Genomic DNA, 2,661 nt, shown 5'->3' on the forward strand with positions numbered 1-2,661 from the left:
GGACGATAGAATTCTTATATCGGGATATGAGATTTTGGTCATATTGCACAGCCCTAATGAGAGGCTGTTATAATGAGTTTGCTCATTTGGGGAAAGTAATAGAAGACAGGAGAAATCTTTACAGATTAATCAGCAACCCCGACACTACAATTTGATCACACAGTTTATTTGGCAGCCATCACTTCAGGTCCCTGTGAGCTTATCCACACATCCCATCGAGAACAACAAGCAGGTTTCTCTCCATGAATCTGATCTGTTAATCTGAATTAAATCAATTATCTCCCATCACCATTATCATCACCAGGAATATGAATGGATACATTTCTTACCATTGCTTCATTTGTACTTCTTTTCTGTAAGAAAAAAGGGCGATAGATTCAGTTCACACATAGTCTCTTTGTCTTAGTGAAAACACCTCATTAGGTTTAAATCACTGTTAAACTGCAGTTTCTAGTACTGCGTCATATCAGCTCAACTTCAACATAACACAGATCACACCATTTTTTAAGACATATCTACTGGTAAACTGACAAATAGATAAATATACGATGGAAATGTAGATCTTAGTGCTGCCTTGTTATTTTTTAATGTGAATCGTTTGCCAAGTACCTGCAGTGATCTGGCAGCTCCTCTTCTTTCCTGAAATACACACACAGGATATTATGGAGAATACATGAAGTAAGTTTTAAGAAAAAACTCAGACAGTTTGTGATTAAGTTTTGCTTTGTTGTTTTCAATTAAATTACAGGACTATTTTCTGAGGACAATGCTGTCAAAATCATACCAAAATGTTATTTCAGTTTCATATCACAAAAGTGTTTGACGTTACCTGTATGGCTTCATCGTGCCTGGAGATGACCAGAGCTCCTGAGGCTGAGCTGCTCAGCCAGAGGCAGGCGCAGCCCCACAGCAGCAGCAGGCGAACACCCAACAGTCCAGACATGACCAAACTCTGACTGAACACTGGCTGACTTCAGTGCAGAGCAAAACTCTCAGTGTCCTGTGGGAGGGACACGTATCTGTGTGTTTTCCTATATTGACCAGCTGCCCTGAGCTCAGTGTCCAGGAGGCTGTGAGGTGCTGTGAACCACAAAGATAATATTTGCTAGTTTGTGGATGTTTGGGAGAGTGAATCCAATCGACACTTATTTAAACACTTAGCAAAGTGACAATAAAATCGACATCCATGGACACTTATTTAAACACTTAGCAAAGTGACAATAAAATCGACATCCATGGTTTCAAGTTCAAGAAAGAAATCTGAAAAAGTTGGTTCTGTTCATCTGGACGTTTTCAGTGGGAGAAACGTTTCATCACTCATCCAAGTGACTTCTTCAGTCACAGCTGACTGCAGGCTTCCCCAACCATATTGACAGAGACTGAAAACTACAGTGCTTTCTTCCAGAAGCCCTGTAAACAAATAAAAACAAATTAAAAAAGTAAAAACACAACAACAACAACAACAACAAGACTATCACACTATCACACATTAACAGCTCCAGTTAATTTGTACAATCTGTCTTTCTGGTTCATCTGGACGACTCACTTGACGAGTCCAGCAGTCTGTCCAGAGGAAACAGCCTTCTCCTACTGTTTCTTAGCTTTCTCTTTCTCCTTCACCTCTCCGACATACACCTGACCCTCAATTTCCCTGTGAGGCACAAAGATGGAGATAGACATGAGGGATGTAAAGCACATAAATTGACTGCATGATAGTGAGAAATTCAGCTTTGGAGCACAGTTGTGAAATGAAGGACTGGCCTATAAAAACTGTCAGAATGATTAGAGAGGAAACAGACCAATGTTGTTCCCTAAAACAGGGGAAATACTGAGGAGAAGTGAAAGAATGGCACGGACACGCAGCTCTCACTCTCACGCGTCTGTATATAGTGACAATACTTTACATAACATTAACGGACAAAAACATATTTTTAACTTGCAGATGTTAGCTGACACAGTCACTAACTTTCCACAGCAATGAAATAATACTTTAAGTACTGCATGTCTTTCAGTAGTTAACTTATACAGATAGTAACAGAAAAATCTTCACACAATATGGCGGAGTAATAGCGAAAACTAGCATACACAGCAACAGAGATTAACTGGAACTTCTCAGCAAAATAGTCCGCAATTCACATCTTCCGCTACAATGAACAATGATAACAATGTAATAAGCAACAGTAACACATGCTGCCACGTTTATACAGATCTGTGCATGGCACTTACTTTAAACAGGGGAAATAGTGAGGAGAGCCAGGTCTTTGAAGTGAGCGACGCGAAACCGCTCCCAATAGATTTTTATTTTTTTTATTTTTCTCACGCTCTCTCTCGCACTTTTTTCCGCTTCTTCTTCTTCTTCTTTTACGTATTATTGGCGGTTGGCAAACAACTGCATGGTGCATTACCGACACCACTGGTATGGAGTGTGGACAGAAATCACGCTAAAAAACAAAACAAAACAAAATAAAAACAAACAAACAAACAAAAAACCCCACTTCATATCCTCCCAAACAACCTTCCTTCTCTCAAAACCTGAAACAATGCCTGATAACATTTATCCCCTGACTCCTTCTGCAGTAACCCTACAAGATCAAGTTTCATAGCAATGCTACTGAGATTTTGGACCAACCGTCTCCTCTCTACCGTATAATTCCGACACTG

The 2,661-nt window shown here is 39.9% G+C and overlaps 1 long non-coding RNA gene across 1 annotated transcript; it reads right to left on the reverse strand.

The window, feature by feature from the left end:
• Positions 1-15: 15 nt before the first annotated feature.
• LOC102292181 lies at positions 16-2,365 on the reverse strand. Its single transcript, XR_318211.3, has 5 exons — positions 2,227-2,365; positions 1,547-1,651; positions 830-1,410; positions 610-639; positions 16-353 (listed from the first exon to the last, which is right to left on the reverse strand). It is a non-coding gene; the product is annotated as an uncharacterized LOC102292181 (long non-coding RNA).
• Between the last annotated feature and the right edge of the window lie 296 nt (positions 2,366-2,661).

Source organism: Haplochromis burtoni, unplaced genomic scaffold (genome assembly GCF_018398535.1).
Source record: "Haplochromis burtoni strain Fernald_Lab_line unplaced genomic scaffold, NCSU_Asbu1 Contig_4425, whole genome shotgun sequence".
Taxonomy (NCBI): Eukaryota; Metazoa; Chordata; class Actinopteri; order Cichliformes; family Cichlidae; genus Haplochromis; species Haplochromis burtoni.